The 17925-nt window shown below is 51.5% G+C and overlaps 1 protein-coding gene across 1 annotated transcript in view; it reads right to left on the minus strand.

Moving 5' to 3' along the window:
• Positions 1 to 5677, minus strand: part of RAI1 (retinoic acid induced 1) — a 52089-nt gene extending 46412 nt beyond the window's left edge. The window contains exon 1 of the mRNA XM_083872385.1: positions 5297 to 5677. The gene's annotated coding sequence lies outside the window, so the exon portion shown is untranslated. The remainder of the gene's footprint in view (positions 1 to 5296) is intronic.
• Between the last annotated feature and the right edge of the window lie 12248 nt (positions 5678 to 17925).

Genomic DNA, 17925 nt, shown 5'->3' on the forward strand with positions numbered 1-17925 from the left:
CCAGCAGCCCAAACCCTGCTCTCCTGGAAGTTAGTGGCAAAACTCATGCAAGAGCAGGAGCAAGCCTTCCACACTCTCACTGGGATGAGATTTACACTTTGGTCCCCCAGTGCTGCTAAACCCACACCACACCAAACCCTTGCACAGCACACAAGAGGAGCGGGACCATCTCATCAAGAGCACTTTGGAGGGGATCTCGGTGGTTTGCAGACATCTGGCTGGTCCCCAACCAGCCCTGAAGTAAAAGAGGGAGGATTATCCTGAGGTGTGAGCAGACAACCTGGGCGCACAGCTCCCTGTGCAGGAGGATGCAGCGTGGCGGGCGGGTGGCACAGGGGACGCCTAAGCTGCCACCCACCCTTTCCCCTCTCCATTGCCAAGGTAGCAGCAGACAATGCTATCTGCTGGGTTGTCAGCCGGCCCTCCTCCCGCCGTCTCTTTAGCCAGAAAACTCTCCATCTGTCTCCAGATGGGGTGTTTCTACCACTCCAGTCAAACCGATTCAGAGTGGAACAATGATGCTTTGTTAACAAAACAATTTTTGTATGTCAAGCCCTCCTTCTTGCGGGTTTCTCTCCCCCTCCCCAGTCCCCAGTGGGTCAGCTTTGTGTGGCGTCCTACATTTTGTTGTTTCTTTCACATTTTAAAGGCTCCGTATTTTAGTACAAAAGGTGCCTGCGGAGCAGCTTTTATCTGCGAGGCAAGATTTGACACATACGCAGATCACAATTGCGACAGGAGGTTCGTGATGTGGTGGTTAAGGGTGGTGTCAGGACCTTCAGAGTGATGAAGCATTATTTCCAGTGATTTTTGCCTCCAGGATAAAAATTAGAGCTGGTCCGACGCTGCGTGTATGGCTTCTGTGAGCTGGAATCCCCCAAGGGCTCATGGAGGGGGCAGAGAGACAAAGTTTGAGCTTGCTTTGGTACAGAAGTGGCATCACCTGTGTCCATCCATCCTTCTTCTGTCCTCCTGTGCCACCTCTGTCACTTGTGAGTGGAAGGGACAGATACATGGAGCAAATGTGTACCTGTGAATAAAGTACAACCCTCTCCCCAGCACAATCCCTGTGGTGGCCAGCAAGATCAAACCTCAGCCCTCCCGTGGCCAGAGTCTGACCAAAGATCCTGGGGAGTGTTAGACCTCTCCCCAGCTACCCAGGGCTGGATCATCCCCCTTGACCCCTCACCCAGCAGCAGGAAGGAGAGCTCTTTTTCCTTGTCCAAATACATCTCCACCACAGAGGCCTCCAAGAAAACCAGCTCTTCCTTTATTTTTCCTTTATTTTGCCCTGAAGCAAAAAGCACACAAACCACCTTCTGCTCTGCACAAAACCAGCAATTCCCAGCAAACAACCAACCTGCTGGCTCCAGAGCAAACAGCTCCCTGTTCCTAAGCAGGCTGGAAATTTCTACACAAGGGGGACTTTTTCTTCCAGCTCCCTCCACATTTGCAGGGAAGGTCCCTCCTCCTTCCTGTCCTCAGGTAACAGCATCTTCATGGAAACACCAATATTTTTATGAGTCATCCCCCTTCTTCCTCGCTCCTGCTCTGTGGCCAACACCCCTCTGCTTTCAAGATCAAAGCCGAAGGGGACCAGCTGTGTCGAGTCCTTTCCTTTCCAGCCCTTTCCATCTCCATTTGCAGCCGAGTCCCTGCTGTTCTGACAGCACTTTGTGCCGCCCATCCAGCACCACAGCTCCCTGCCCACCGTCTGCTCCCCCTCCAGCCCTCTCCTGCCTCCCCACCTCCTGCTCCAGCCACACTGGGAACACAGGGAACCCTCCCAAGCTCTGAGCTCAGTCCCCTCTGGTATGCATGGGAGCTGCCCCACTGGCTGCCCCGGCTGCCCTGCCTGTCATGTGCTGATTCAGAGGCAGAAATGTGCTCAGAGAGAAACGGGATAATCTGCTTCCACTGAAATCTCATCCTAATTCCCTGTGTTTGGTAACTCCTCCGCAGACCAGAGCATGAGACTGCATCTCCTTTCCAAACAAGCAGTTCCATGGGGACCTTCACTCCAGGCTCCTTTCAGAAGAGGTATAACCTTGGCTGGGAAAGTCCAGCTCCTGCTGTGAAAGCGGCTGAGGGAACAGGAATCTCCCTCCCTATCCAAAAGGCTGAACATCTCACACAGCCCCCGGTGCTGCAGCAGGGATTTGCAATGTGATGGGATAATTAGAGTCAGGGATGTGCTTCTTGTGCTTCTTAACTGCCAGAGGGCAGGGTTAGATTAGATATTAGGAAGAAATTCCTCCCTGTGAGGGTGGTGAGGCCCTGGCACAGGTTGCCCAGAGAACCTGGGGCTGCCCCTGGATCCCTTAAAGTGTCCAAGGCCAGGCTGGAAAGGGCTTGGAGCACCCTGGGATAGTGAAAGGTATCCCTTCCCAAGGCAGGGGGGGTGGAATTAAATGATCTTTAAGGACCCTCCTAATGCAAACCATTCTGTGATTCTAGGATTCTTAATACATCCAGGAAAATCCGACCATTTTTGGTCTCCCAAAACTCACGCACTCCAAGTGAGTGTCATTTGTGCACATTTGATGGAAGCTATTTCCATGTGCAGCGACTCACAGGTCTGACAGGTCATACAGGGTCATACACCCCATCTCTTATGACATCTCATCTTGCACCACGTGCACCTCCTGGGTGCTGCCATCACACGTCCTGCACTGATACAATCCCTGCTTCCCAACACCTTGCTGTAACTCAGCCCAAATCCAGCTTGGATCTGTCTCACCTACAAAGACTTTGAAGAAAGCATTGCACAGAATTAAGTCTCAATGCTTTTTATATGTAAAACACTGAATTTAGCTGCTAATGGCAATTCCCAGCAGAAAAGGATGGGTAGTAGTGGTGGGTATATTTATAAATTATTTCTAAGCAAATGCTGTGAGGCGGGAAATGTCTCAGTCCTCCTGGAGAGCTCCCCAGGTTGCTGGTGCAGGCATCTAAATGCAAAGTTTCACCACGGCTTTTTGAGTACTGTGCTCTGCTAGACATATCCCTCTCGAATATCTTCTCTCAGAAATGCCTTCACAGCCGCTCTCCTGCAGTCACGCGTGTGTCACCGCGACCTGCCCATCTCGGTGAGGGCGGCAGCATCTCTGTCCTTCTCCAGCCACTCCACTGACTTCCCAGTAAATAGAAGTCAGGGGATCTACTTGACTGGTCTCCTTAGCTGCTCTCTCCAAAGGGCTGACTTATAAAATACCCACGTCCTGGATTTCTGGGAGGTTTTCACTGAGAGCACATTGTTTGTCCCCAGAAAAGACAGAAAAGAATTTACAGTCGGTCCACACAGCGAGACTGCTCTGCTTTCTCTTTCCTGGGACAGGAACTCAGTTTGAAACAGATCGCTAGCAGCTAAATGCAAGTTCCTTAGCAGCTTCCAGAGTGAAAATATTCCCTCTCCAGATCTCCTTTTATGTCCACAACACATTATTCCGGTGGAGGGCTCTCTTGCTAAGAAAAGCTCTGGTAACTCCCAGCCTTGTCTCCAAAGCGGTTCAGGTGTGGGAGCCAGCTCCCCTGCAAGCATCCCTTGGCCCTGCTGCCCAGCTGAGATGTCCTTAATTCCTCCATCTGTCCCCTCCAGGCTCTGGCTGGCTCAGCTCTCAGACAGTGAATACATACAGCAGGCTGCAAGGCTGCTTGTCCTAAATATACACTTTTCCCACAGCTTCAGGAGAAACGATGTCTTCTAAGTCCCCCAGCCCACTCCTTGGGGTGCTTCTGGGGCTTTCCATGCTGAGCTGCCTTTGTCCCACACACTGCATGCAGACAGACAGGAGGTTCACACCAAAACCCACCTCTCCTCTCTGCCTTTAACGGAACCAAAACAAAAAACAGATGGAAAATCAAATGCTGGCAGTGTGAAGCATGTGGGCTGCACTTGCATCAGCCCTCCTGGAGCTGCAGAGTGTATTCCCTCCTGCTCCAGAGTCCCAGGACAAAGCCAGACCTCCCAAAAAGGGTTATTGGTGGAGGAAATCCTGCTATTCCCCCTTGCCAGCCACCAAGCAGCATGGAACTGGGACAGAGGGAAGGAAGGGAAGGACAGAGGCAAGAGCAGGCTTAGCACTTTAGGAAGTCCAGGAGGAACAATTTCAACCTCCAAGCAGGATTTGCACAATGCACAGTGAACTGGGGCTGCCGACAGAATACTGGGGGGACAGTCACAAACCGGACACTGAGCTGCTTTTAACCAAGCTCCACCCATCCCACACACTCCCTGAGGCAGAGACACTGCAGAGGAAACACCTTGAGACCAGAATTAAGGCTGTCCCCTAATGAATGCATGAAGTTCCACGGCCATAAGCTGCTCAGATGTCCTTAATTCCAGGATTTCTTACACACTCCATGCCTGACTTTGTAACCTTAATCATGTATTTTTTAGGGTTGCTCTTGTGTGCACGTGAGCTTATCTCCTTTTACCACAGGCTCTTCTTTTCACTCCCTTGTTAGGACAAACAATACCCATGACTCTTCCACGTCCCTCTCTGGGAGTGCATCAGTGTCCCTAAACGCCCCCAAACACTCCCCAGCTTTGCAGAACAAGCGGTGGGGGCTGTTAAGGCTCAACTCCAGCTTCTGCTGGAGCCTTGGTCACCCTCAGATGCTCGGAGGTGGCTCCCATATGGGGATGAGCATCCAAATAACCCCCGTGGCACGGCACAGGAAGAGCAGGAGCAGAAGGAGCCCACGGTGGGGGCAGGGACCAGCAGCGTGTTTGTGGAGTAACGCTCAAACTGCCGTAACGGATTGCCTTGTTTACACTGGGCCCAGGGAAAATCACTCCAGGGATGGAGACACAGAAGCGTCCAGAAGCCTCTGAGAGCAGGAGAAGCCCTTCAGACTCTTGCCTCTTACTTTTGGTTACAAAATCATCCCCCCCGGCCTCACCTCCTGCATCATTGTCAAGGGGCGGAAGCTTTAAAATCACTGTAGTAAGCAGGGGAGGGATGAGGAAAGGAAAGGAAAAGTATTATCGGATGGGAATGTGGCTTTTCCACTCCCCCTTGCCAAGAGGAGCCCTCAGTACCCAAGGATGCACCAAAAAGGGTTGCTGGGCCACAGGGTGCAGCGAGAGTTGCCACGAATTGCTGGGAGAGGGAAAAGAATAAATAGGAACCACCTTAAGGGAGGGGAGCCACCAGCAAAACAGTTAAAATGACTAAATACTTTCCCAATATCACTCCTCCACGTAAGCATTGCTGTAATTGCCCTTGGGATGTTGCACAACGCTGAAAGGGAGGGGCAGGTGCTGGCAGGGAGGGAGTGAAAGCGTGCAAACCTCCAAATCTCCATCCCAGGCGCTGCTGTCATCGAGGAGAGACGCTCAGGATGTCTCTGCCACCTCGGGCCCGCTGCTGGATTTATCCCCCGAGGGGCCATTCCTCACACTAGCTGGAGGACTCTCGGGAGGACTCACTCCTCATGCCTCTGAGACACAGTGGGCTGCCCCAGGGAGCAAGAGCAAAAGGCGAGGAGGAACAGAGCCCACGCTGCACTGTGTGGCAAAAAAAAAAAGAAAAAAAAAAAAAAAAAAAAAAGAGAGAGAGAGAGAGAGATAAGGGCTTCATTCAAGCACTCTCTCTCTCTGGAAGTCTCACGCAGAGCAGCTGGTCTTTAAGACTGTTGCAAGCACGCCATGCAAGCACAGAGCCCTTCCATTCCTGGGTGCTTTCATTAGTAACACTCAGACAGGGGCAGCCACTCGACCCCCATGAGAAGGGAAAAGGCTGACTCATTCTTCCAGCAACGCTTGAGAGCAGGACACGGTGCTCGTGCTCTGTAGCAGCAGCGTGGGTCCTCTCCTGCTTCCTAAGCCAGATCACCGGATCTGGGCTTGGATGCCACACACACACAGACACACACACCAGCCAATCCGCAGATGTGCTGGGTCCCTGGATAGAGCATCTGCAGCCTTTGCTTCCAAAAGCTGCCTGCTGATGCTCGAGTCAAAAGGGAAGACCTCTGAGAGATGCAGTCTTGAGGTTTAAAACATCTGTGGGCCATCAGCCATTAAATGGGATGCTATGCTGTTTTGCTGCTCTCAGGTCTCACGCCAGGTTCATCGCCGTGCCGGCTGGGTACCGTCCAGCAATGCATTAAGTGATGTGACTATTTCTGTTCTCATCACATGTTTGCTCTCATCCTCTCCAGGGTGTGTGCGGGGGGAAAAACAAACACACATTCATTATGGAGTGTCATATTTTGGTAAGGCTTCTCGTTTCTCTGCGTAACACCAGGCTCTTGGCAGAGGAGAAGGGGGATTTTGTTTTCCTAATATCCATGTACTCAGGTATTTCTGTTAGAGGAGGCAAAGTCAAAGAAATGCTAATCAAATATCCAGGAGTGCACAGTGCTGACATCCGCACCTCGCTACTATATGGCCTTTCATTAGCATTACCTAAATGTACGACCGTACAAAGAGCAGATTTCCTTAGCAACAGGGCTGCCTTCATATTTCCTCCCCACTACCCCCTGCCCTTAGAAGAAAAATGACTTCAGCTCTTTCTCTGAGCCCTGCTCTGCTCTGCAGCAGTGCTCTACGCCGCTGCCAGGCTTTGCTATATGCTGCATCTGGGACGCCTGCCTCTCCACGCTGGGATCCACGAGCCATAAAGCAACCTCTTGACTTAGCTCTTTCTGTACAGCCACAATAAAACTCCTCTTTTCCTAACGGAGCATATGCAAAACAGCCTTGTAACAGCAGAGGGGGGATCCTCTCCTCCAGATGACTTACAGCTCCCATCGCTGAGGGAGGATGTCCAGCACGCTCAGCAGAGCCGGCATTGCTGGCTGGCAACTCCTTTGCTCCCTGCCACCTGGTTGAAAGGTGACAACTGCCCTCGTCCCCAAATGGCACTGTAAGCCACCTCTGCCTTGGGCAGGGAGCTGCCAACCCCTCCTCTCCCCGGATCTGGGCCAGGAAGACGGAACACTTCATCCTCCGCGCTCTCCCCCGGTGCCACAGCCTGGTGCGCTGGGCTATTTTAAGAGCTCGTCTGGGAGACTGGCACACGCACCGCGCTGCCGGGAACTCCCTGCTTCTGTTTCAAAAAAGCTGGAGGCTGGGAGCCTGCTGGGACTCACCCCTGTGATTCCCAAGGTCTGACCCTCCTCTCGCTGGGACTGGCGCAACGCTGCTGAGTCAAACGGAATTAGTCCCAATTAGCGCCGGTGAAACGGGAGGAGAATCGTGCTCCCCCCGGCATTTCAACCCCCCCAGCCGCAGGCTGGGACCACTGAGCCTCCCCCTGCAGCCATGCCCTTGCTCTTCATCTCCCTGCTCTCCAACCTGCTCGTTCTATGTCGCCATTCCCTGCCTTTTCCACATGGATACTCTCTCCCTTTCCCATTATGATAGGGTCTTTGATTGCACGATCGCATAACTATAATGAGACAAATATTTATTTTGCAGATATGGGTTAATCAGACCGAAGGTATAGAAATATTTCATGCGCTAATCAGAGTACCTTCAGCAATCAGTATAGTAAATAACTCAGGTAAATTAACATAGGAGAGTTCTCTTATCAGGTTTTAGTCTAAGATATATGTGCATTAAGGACTAATTTGCTCTCCCCCCTCAGATTTGGGCTGGAGCCCAAGATGAGGTTGAGACCAAGGTTTCCTCCCATCAGCTTTCACAGGAGCTGTGCAGGCTTTGCTCCCGGCAGGATCAGACGCCAGGATGAATATTCAGCAGCTTAAATGCCTTTGTTTTCTGTGCTCTGCACCTTTAAATTTCCAAGGGCTCTGCTGTTTTCAGCTCAGACAGCCTTTTTGCATTCAGTTCGCTGCAAGCTGACACAGAAGACACGATGGAGCAGGTTGTGTCTCCTGCTCTGAGCCCTTCACGCCGCTCTGGCAGCGTTTAGGGGCCATATTAAGAGCTGCAAGTAATTAGTGAATTCCTCCTGCCCCAGTGCAGCGCAGAGCAGCCGTACCAGGCATCTCCTGGCAGGCTGGCAGTGACCAGCAGGCATACATGGTGCCAAGAGCATAGGTGGCAGTGGGGACACTGACCTCCATGCAGGTCCAGAGGGGCCAAGAACAGGATGAGCCAAGTGAGAGCCCAAGAAGGGGCTCCTGGGTTCAACAGGGCACTCACCCAAGCTCCTGCAAATTAGTAGTCCCAGGAGACATCTTATAGAATCATTAAGGTTGGAAAAGGCTGCCCAGACTCCTTGGGCTCAGTGCCCCTCGCTCCAGCGTCCCCAAACGAGGAGTGGCTGTGCTCCCCCACCCCAAGGCAGCTCTTACAACTGCATTTTCCCTGCCTTACTCTGAAAAAGCTCCCGCAGAGGAAACACAGAGGATCTGCCCTTGCCTCTGTCATGTTTTGGGATCCCAGAGAACAAAAAGCACCGGAGGAATGGCAGGCATTATAGTAACGATGGTGACAAATTTAATTAGAGCAGGAAGCTCTGGAGTGGATTTCAAATGGCAACACGGTATTTTGTGTGAAAGCATTGCCTCTCTCCCCCTCCCCGCTCCCTCCCTGCCTCCACCACGCGGCTCCATCCAAGCCCACCCCCCCCTGCGGGATGCATCCCTCTAATTTTCCCACATGTTGTCCCCTTCATCCTTTCCCCCTCCTCTACACTCCTGAACCAACACATTCCCGCGGTCTGGAAAATGCAACCGTAGAGCAATTCAATAATACAGCAGCCAGATGTGCAACAGTATATCCAACATGTCATTCAAAGGAGCCCTTCAGTGGAGCCGAGACATGCTATCCCGCAATCTTAACTAATACATCCTGAGGCCCTGGAGGAGTTGATGGATGTATACAATTCCCTTTCCTACAGCTGTGGTCCCTTTTAGAGGGGGCATCCAGACTCAACAATAGCCCTGCTGTTGCTTTCAAGACAGAACCTCTTCAGACAAACCGGGCTTAATCCTGACCCCGGTTACGCCCGCCCGGGCTCTGCTGAGGTCGGTGGGATTTGGGAGCCAAGGGCTGGGAGCAGGATCCAGCCTCGTGGAGACGCTGTCTGCCGTTTCACCTTGTGCCACAGGCTCTGAAAAACCTTGGTAACTGGTTGGAATATAACCACCTTGGGGAAAAGGCAAGTGGAGAGGAGCAGGTAATAAGATTTCTAACTGGTGCTGGTAGAAAGAAGGAAGTAATATAACAGTTTAATTAATCTATGCCTATTAGCGTTATTAAAGAAAACAGGGAGCTATTGGAGATTTACCTCAGAGAATATCATCAAATGGGGACCTTCTGCGGGGAATTTTATGTCTCTGTGCCCAATTTATAACCAGCACGGAGGTGTGGTGTTAGTGACAGCCAGTGCTGAAATGTCACAGTGCTTAGAAGTCATTAGCTGGGGACACAGGGAGAGAGAAAGAGAGGATGGAGGAGGGGACAAGGGAGAAATGGGGAAGGAAGGAAAAGGAATTAATTTAATTAAAAATATCTTTAGAGCCTGTCTCTTGATTTGTGTGGTTTTGGGGCTTGGCAGAGCTGCTGAGAACGGTGTGGAAGGAAAATCAAGGTTGCTGGGGCTTTTTGAAGCTGATAAAAAAAAAAATAAGCACACTTTTCATGTTCAGGAAGATAAATCCCCATTTTCTCAGTCTCAAGACAATCCAGTTATTTACTGACAGTTTTACTGTGAAATAAAAAGGGCTTTAAGCTTCTTTCTACTTGATGTCTCCATAGCCTGAATATTATTAGATCCCAGCCTGGTGCAGCTGGAGTTTTGGTTAATAAATTTAACGTCATTAGACAGAAAAGCCTTCAACTGAATGTTGCAATTCTTCCCCCCCCCCCCCCCTTTTTTTTTTTTGCCGTTGCAGTCAGACTGTATGTAGGTGGTAAGAATCAAAAGAAAGGAAGTACGCTTGGCAAATAGGGGAATGCTAAAAAAAGGTTTTGCTCAGGCTGGGGGTTCAGTGCGAGGGTGTTTCGCCCACAGACAAGGCAAGGCTGAACCCCCCTACAGGGGATGCACCCCTGACGTGGCGCCAGTTTCACAGCATCTCTCAGGAGAGCAAAACACTCCTGATTTCACAGTGATGGCGTGTCTCAGGGTGCTTGTCCCACTCACAAGGGTGACACTGTGGGTGGCCATGCCACTGCTACCCCAGCGAGGTCTCAGGTAGTCCCTGGCAGCAGCAAGACCACGATGCTCAGAGGTGCCACCACCATGGAGCTGTGCTCAAGGTGGCTTTTCTGAGAAGAAAAGCCTGCCTTTCCACCCAAAATCGAAGCCATTGCAAGGCCAACTGATGGTGCAGAAAAATGTCTTGGTGGGACAATGGGGGAACAGCCAGCTTGGAGTGGACGAGGGGAGGGCAGATGGCGGTGGAGCTGCTTGTTCTTCTCACGGCCAGCCAGGCAGCTGCGGCCCCTCAGAGCAGGGCTGGCTCACATGGAGGGAGAGCTCACACCAAAATCCAGGCAGGTCCCTGCTCTCCCCTCAAAGTCGCCTCCATCTTGTGCCTCCCTCTGCCAGACCCTCTCCTCAGCGGCTGCCCTCGCCATGGCCAAGCCTTCTGCCACCATGAAATGTCCCCACCAGGAGAAGGACACTGAGGAAGACACCACAGCACTCCAATTCCCCACCACACACCTCACCTGCCTCTTCCCCAGATCCTGCCCTGCTGCCTTCCCACCACATGGCCAGGCCTTCCCTCCCTGCTGAGCCTGAAACATGGTGGGCTAGGGGGGATGCTTCCTTTGGGGGGGCTGATGCTGGCGTGTTGGCTAAAAACACGTCCCACACGCTGATAATTCTAACCTCAAAACCCCACAGGTGGTGTGGGCACCAAGAGGAAACTTCTATGGTGGAAGTGGGACGCTGAGCCACCCCCTCACCCGGCAGCTCCGCCGTGGGCTTCATTCCAGAAGAAACAATCTCTAAGTCCTTCTAGAAAATAAACAGTGGTGGCTGGAGGGAGAGGAGCAGGAGAGGGGTGTCGGGGAGATAGCGAGGGGCCAGGGCTGGGCAGGGATGGCTGTGGAGCTGGGGTGCTGGGAAGGGAAGGAAGTGGTTGTTGTGGGAGTAACGTCAGGAAGAGCCTCGGCTGGGGCCCGGGCGGGCAGGGAGAGGGAAGAGCTGAGAGTTCACGGGACGGCTACAGGGAGGAAGAGCCCGAGAGAGATGAGCCAAGGGAAGAGTCCAGTGTGGGGACAGGGAGGGGTCTGGTGTGGGGACAGAAAAGGATCCAGTGTGGGGACAGGGAGGGGTCTGGTGTGGGGACAGGGAAGGATCCAGTGTGGGGATGGGGAAGGGTCTGGTGTGGGGACAGAAAAGGATCCAGTGTGGGGATGGGGAAGGGTCTGGTGTGGGGACGGAAAAGGATCCAGTGTGGGGATGGCAAAGGGTCTGGTGAGAGCCCAGTGTGGGGACAGGAAAGGGTCAGGTGTGAGGATGGGGAAGAGTCCATTGTGGGGATGGTGAAGGGTCCAGTGAGGGGACAGGGAATGGTCTGGTGAGGGGACAGAGAATGGTGCAGTGTGGGGATGGGGAAGGGTCTAATGTGGGGACAGCAAAGAGTACAGTGTGGGGATGGAGAAGGTGTGAGCATCCACTTGGGCAGGGGTGTGCTGGGAGATACTTATCCTGGGAAAACAAAACCAACCCCAAAATCCTGCTGGATTCAGTTTACTCCCCTGCCAAAGCAATTTCAAGAAAGGTTGCTTTCTTATTATTTTCTTTTATTTTCTTCTTTTTTTTCTTTTTTTTTCTTTTTTTTTTTTTTTTTAATCTCCCCTCTGGTGAATAAAAACACAACAAACAACCCCAAGCAGCCATGTTGGGTGATTAGCAGCAGATGGCTGGCGATAACAGGTACCTTCATACCTGTACACCTGTAATCCACAGCCTTCCCAAATGAAGCTCCCATCCGTGGGTCTCACCAGCCCAGCAATCCCAGCCCAGCTAGGGGTTATGGGAGTGTAGACAGCAGCGAGCTGCTTTAGGGAAATCCAGTTTGGAGCCAAGTCAATGCATGCAGAGTCATTAATCTAGGTCTGGTGCCAATAGGGATGGCTTTGCATTAGCTGGGCCCCTTTGTAGTTCAGACAATCAGTTGCATTCAACCAGCGCAAGATAACGCTGCAGAAAGCTGAGACCATTGCAGCTCATTCCTCCTGTAAGGGGCGGGGGGGAGAGGATTTACAGGCAAAATAGCATTGCATTAATGGGACTGCTCAGTATTCTGCACAGACGCTGGCGGATAATGTCTTTGCAAACTAACTGCAATAAATTAATTAAATTAATCTACTATGCCGTGCTTGTCCCCACCCAACATCAAATTCAAGGATGATCAGGGCTTGCCTTATCCTCCATAGCCTACGAAAGAATCTGATCTCACTTGCTCTAGAGTTTCTGAGGCACTGAATTGCAAAGTACCACCTGCCTCACTAAACTAATCACCAGCCTGGTGGTTTAGATCACATCAGTTTTACATGTAATTAAGACTGTCCAGGAGGGCATGCAGCTGCTTACATGGTCGTTCCCTCTTATACAGCAACGTGCCTCCTGCTCAGATAGGTGCAATTAAACAAGCCTGTTCACAGTCATTAAGCATTAATGCACCTCATTAGCATAAGAACTGGAAGAAGCTTTGATGCAGGGAACCCCGCAGGAGAAGGAGATAGAGAGAGATGTACATACAGACAGGAAGGCGAAGGGCTGGGCCACCACCTTCTCGTGGCCCCGACCAACCATTCCAGCTCCATTTCTCCAAAGCAATGAGCCATGCCGTGCCCTCCTCCCCAGAAATGGGTCTGGGTTATCTTTCTCTCCCCCTCCCCCTCTTTCTAAATTATGCTGGTGGAAAAAAAAAAACACACACCACACCAAACTGTTGGGATATTAACCTAGCGAATCCATTAATAAGCTGAACTCTCTGTTGGCTTTGACACAGCACACTAAAGCTTTAAAGAGACAGGGCCCCAGACACTGGAGATAGGGGCAGAGACAACAGCGCTAACAAAGAGCCACTGTTGCCACGGCCGTGGCCATCTCGGGTAGGTCCAGCTGTCTTTGGTGTTCTGTTTTCCAGACACAAAGAGCAGACTGAACCGTTTTGGTCTGAATGGCTTTCATTTGATGGTAGAGAAAATGAGAAGGAAGAAAGAAGCTAAGTAAAGTGTCCAGGAGAGAGAGAGGGAAAAAAAAAAAAAAAAAAAAGACAGGAGAGGGAAAAAAGAGCATGGTGTTCTGCAGGTCTCCAAGTGAGAAAGGCTGCATCTCCCCCCGAGCACAAAATGGGGCTGTCTCAGGGAGCAAAGGGAAGGAGACAGGATGGAAGGGAGGATCTGTGGGCAAGCAGGATGCACACTCCAGAGGAGCCAGGATGGATGCTGCCTGTGTCTCACCTGCTTGCCCAACGCTTTGCACAGCAGTGTACTCAGCACCGCCAGACCACAGACTGCAAACAGCTTGTCTAGCTGGGTTTTAATCTCAAGGGAACAACCTGTGTTTGTACAGTCCCTGGCCCCTCTGGGCTCAGAACCCGTTAGGAGCCTCTAGCCTGGACCAGGCGCGTTATCACACAGAGCCTCAGCCAGCTTCACTGTCACCATGGCAAGAAATGGGCTTGTACGAGGACGTGAATCAGCTGGAAAAAGTGAATCTCCAAGTGAAATGTCTTCAAGGAACCACCACATGCTACCATGGAGCCGCTCCAAACCCACACCTCAGCCCAAACTGTATCCCAAGGCACAAATAACCCTTCTGCTGCAGCCTCAAGATGCCCACGTCATGCCCTTGCATCTCTACCAGAGGCCAAACCTGCATCCCATAAGCTTGAAAAACAGGCCTGAAACATCCATTCCAGATTCCCCTATTATAAAGCACAGCTCTGAAAGCCAGAAATGGAAGCTGAGACCAGATAAATCAGTACCTACCCACTGGAGAGCCACACAGGCTCGTCCCTACAATGCTCTCTCTGGCCTCCATCTAGTCCAGCTCGTAAGTGATAAAAGCGTCCACGACTGCAGCTCTCATCTGGGAAGAAGAACAAACAACCCAAGTAGATCTTACCACTGGGAAATGGTTTCTAAGGGTCTCCAGAGATATCCTCTTTCCTACGCTCATTCCATTAGTGCTGTGCATGCTCCATTGTCCCAGTCTCTCCCTCCTTAGTGGTTACATCCTACAAACACAAACAGATTTCGAATCCCCCGTAGCTCTTTGGCCCATGATGATAATAATTTTCCCTCCTTGAGCACCTTTTATCTAGAGATCAGGAAGCATCTCTCTGGCATTAATAGCTATTAGCTTCTCCACCATCGTGCAACATAGGGTGAGCACTGTTACATCTCACAGCTGAGGGGAACTCGGGCACATCACAATTAGGAATTCACTCCTGCCAAGTGGTGCATCCTCTTGTGCCCTATCAGAGGCACAGGGATAGTGGTGTTTGGACCCTGGATGAATCTGGCTAAATCCTAAAAGATTTGCCAACAGCATCAGCAAGAGGAAGAGATCCCAGGTTTCTGCCTGAGTCACCAAACCCTCTGTTTTCCCTTCTGTGCTTAGAGGAGTCAACGGAAAGTCTCCCGTGGATGGTAATGGGAAATTCAGGCTTTTTGAGTCAGTAAACAGCTTTTTTTTTGAAGTGGGGGGAGGTTTGGGCAAAGAGGCTTTTACTGCACAGTCATTTTGATAAACCAAGGAACCGAGCTTTTACCCAGCAACAGGCTGGGAGAATGACTGATGGAGACCATGACCCCAGTGAACCACAGCCTTGCTCCCTCAGTCCCTTCCCATTTGCCTTTTGTGATTACAATTAGCAGTGGGGGCTGGCAGGTGGGGGAAAAATGAAATAAAATAAACTAGAAGCCCCCCCTGCCCCGCTGCCAGCCCCTCATTGTCTGCAGAGGCTGGCTGGGGCTCTGCACACTGCAGTCCTCTGCCCATTGTACTGCTGAGAACATGCGAACAGACGCTCTCGGGCGATGGGTTTTATTGAACGCAACTTCAATGGCAAATGGAGAGAGAAAGGGGAGGGGGGAGAGGAAAGGAAAAAAAAAAAAAGCCTTGAAAATCCATGCCAAAAAAAAGAGGTGGGGAGGGTGTTTTTTAATGCAATCAATGGCTCCTTCCTATAACTCTGCCTGTTGTGAGGAAATTTCTTTCCAGTAGCAGCCAGCAGCAGTCCCAAGGCTGTGACATTGCTGTAACGCTTGGAGCTCAGCTCTCTATCTCTGGCAGCAGCCCCGTCTTTTTGTCATTATTGGCTGTGATTGCAGGGGGTGCACGCCAGCTCGCCGAGTGCTGAGATATTGCTGCCTTCCCCTCCCTCTGGACAACCTGCCCTCAGAGAGGAGTTTGGGGAGGGGATGAGGGTGAAACAGGGAGCTGAATTCTCTCTGCCTCCCCTGAGTACGCTCTGATCCAAGCCCACATGGATAGGTAGAGGTCCCCAAGGCCCTTTTCGGAAAGCTCATTAGGAAAGTAGTGACAGATGCATTAGCTATTAAAAAAAGGCGGGGGGAGAAGCTATCATAGAACTTTAAAAAAAAGCAGCAGCAGCCGCCCGACAGCTTTATTGCTGTCAGATCTTTTTTTTTTGTGGGCACGTTGCAAAGCAGGAGAGGTTTGGGTAAATATCTGACGCACGCACGCACTTCCCATGCTCAGGGCTGTCTGTCAATAATCCAGCCGGGGTATTTCTCACACCCTCAGGAGGCAGCTGCCAGCTCTGCCCATTGCCACTGGAGCTACTCACCCTTCCTATCCACCCCCAGCACCTCCTGGAGAGGAGATTTTGGAACAGGCATGTCTGGCTGCATGCAAAGCTGTGGGAAGAACCTGCCAGAATGCCACAGGGGGTGAAAAAAAATGGGTGTCAGCTGCTGCCATCTCTGACTCTGAGCTGCAGCCTGGGGAGGACAGGTCTTGGCATGAGATGTTCCCTCCTGATCTAAGCAGAGGCTGCTGAGATGGAGATGGAGTCCTGCATGCCGGGACCTGCTGTCCGTGCAAACTCCAGCATTGCTCTCCATGAAAGGACAGAACAGGTCACACTGTGCAACTGCACTGGGCGCTCAGGCCTCTGTCCATGTCCCACATCCCAACCCAGAGCCCTCAGAGCTCGGGCGATCAGTGGGAGGAGCTGCTTCCCTGCACCCAGGATGAGTGACATATCTGGCAGCAGCTGGAAGCCACAAAGCCCCATGTAGGGACCAGGAATGAGAAAGGTGGGAAATGCTGGTACTGGATGAAGATGCTCTGGATGCAGGTTTGGGCTGGTGAGCTGTGGTGGGCAGAAGGGCAGATGATGGGGAGGATAAGCCAGGATGATGGTATGGGTTTCATCCCTCCCCATCCTATGAACCAGAAAGGCCACCACTGCTCTTACACTTGTGTGAAAAGCAGAGCCCAGGTAGTAACAGAAGAACAACAGATGTTGCACCTGCATCACAGTTCCCGAACGGCACCAGACGAGCTGAAATTCACATCTGAGCCACAACGGCAAAGCTCTTCCCACAGACAGCAGTGGGAAGGGGGATCAAAACACCACTTCCACAGACAAGCTCCCAACACTGGGTCCTGCCTTCACACACTGCATTTTCCATGGACCATCCTCATCACTATGAGACAGTCAAGCCAAACATGTCCCGTCTAAGACCTCAGCATCCCTCAAAAAGCGGGCACAGCTATTTCAAAAGGAACTATGGGGGTACCAGAGCCAGCCATCAGTACTCTCCAATCTCACCTCCTGCCACCTCCCAACCACAGTCAGGAGGCAGAAAAGGCAGAAACCTCACTGAAGAAAACAGCAGCAGCAGCAACCGTCCCCCTCGGTCGGGTTTTAAATGGCTCTCAGATCCCTTCAAACAAATCTAAATGCACCGATCCTATTGTGTGCATAAATCTTTGCACCAGGGCCTGCACGCCTCCACACTATTGATAAAGAGAAACGAGTCTTAAATATTTAATGAGCGAATAAACCCGTTAAGAGGATATGATTAACTGCACGCCACGGCTCTGCATTTAAGGTGTCCCTGCTGTACCTTTACAGGGGTTTTATTTTTAAGGGAAATCAGCAGCAGCAGCTGGTGGAAGCAAGCAGCCGGGCTGTGCGGGCGCTGCACGAACGGGAACGTCGGCACAACGCTCCACTCCGGAGGCATAAATATGCCACAGGAGCCCGGGCTGTTCAGGGGGGCTGGGAGGGCTCTATTGACTCAGCCCCATGGCAGGGAGGGCAGAAAACAGAGCCGAGGAGGTTTGAGGTTTTAGGTGAGGTGGCAGGAGCCAGGCTGTCGGTTAGAGAGGACACGTGAACTCTGCACCTTTCCATCTCGCCTGGTGAGCGAGGGGGCTGCTGGGGGGGATCAGGAGACCTTGGAGCTATTTCCAGCCAAACCATGGAGCTGGAGTGTGACCTTGGGCAAGTCACTTACGGTCACCCTCTGCCTGGAGTCGAGCTCTGTGCAAGGCAACTGGAGTCTTGCCTGCTGAGGGTGCAGATCAAGGCAGTGTGGGATGCCAGGATGGTTGAATCTTCCTTTTCTCCACCTCCACCGAGCTGGCAGCAGCCTCAGCATGGGGCTAGAGCACTGAGGGCCAGGGTACAACACACCAGCCAGCCCACAGGATGTTTCTCAGGCACACAGAGAGCAGCTGATGGAAGATTTTATGAAACCAAGTGCTATAAATGTCCCCTTGCTATGTGACTTTTTATGTTTCTAAATTATTTTGATCATTATTTTTACCAGAGTGAGGTGAATAATACACAACAAACCACCGTGAATCATCACTCCAGTTTTTAGATATGTTAAATTTAGCTGTTGTGGTGCCACCTTTTTGTTTATATTCTCCAAGTGTTTCTTGCCAACAAGTTACCGGCAGGGATTTTTGGCCAGGAAGGGGAAGAAAAAAAAAAAAAGTGAGACAGACTGTTAATTTCTCTTAATTTTAAGCATCAACCAAAGATATTGGA

The sequence above is a fragment of the Zosterops lateralis genome (assembly GCF_965231275.1).
Source record: "Zosterops lateralis genome assembly, chromosome: 15".
Lineage (NCBI taxonomy): Eukaryota > Metazoa > Chordata > Aves > Passeriformes > Zosteropidae > Zosterops > Zosterops lateralis.